Below are 271 nucleotides of genomic sequence, written 5' to 3' on the forward strand. Positions count from 1 at the left end.
TTGGGTGATTTCTTTATGATAGCCATTCTTTCTGGTTTGAGATGATATCTCAATGTTGTTTTAACTTGCATTTCGCAGATGGCTAGTGATAAGGAGCATTTTTTCATATATTTATTCGCTTCTTTAGTTTCTTCCTCTGAGAAGTGTGGGTTCATCTCAGATGCACATTTCTGAATTGGGTCTTTAAATTTGGGGGCCCTAGTGTTTTTTAGTTCTTTATAGATTCTAGAGAGCAGACCTTTGTCTGAGTACTTATTTGTCATGATTTTTT

This window comes from Octodon degus, unplaced genomic scaffold, assembly GCF_000260255.1.
Source record: "Octodon degus isolate 3935 unplaced genomic scaffold, OctDeg1.0 scaffold00166, whole genome shotgun sequence".
In the NCBI taxonomy this organism is placed as follows: Eukaryota; Metazoa; Chordata; class Mammalia; order Rodentia; family Octodontidae; genus Octodon; species Octodon degus.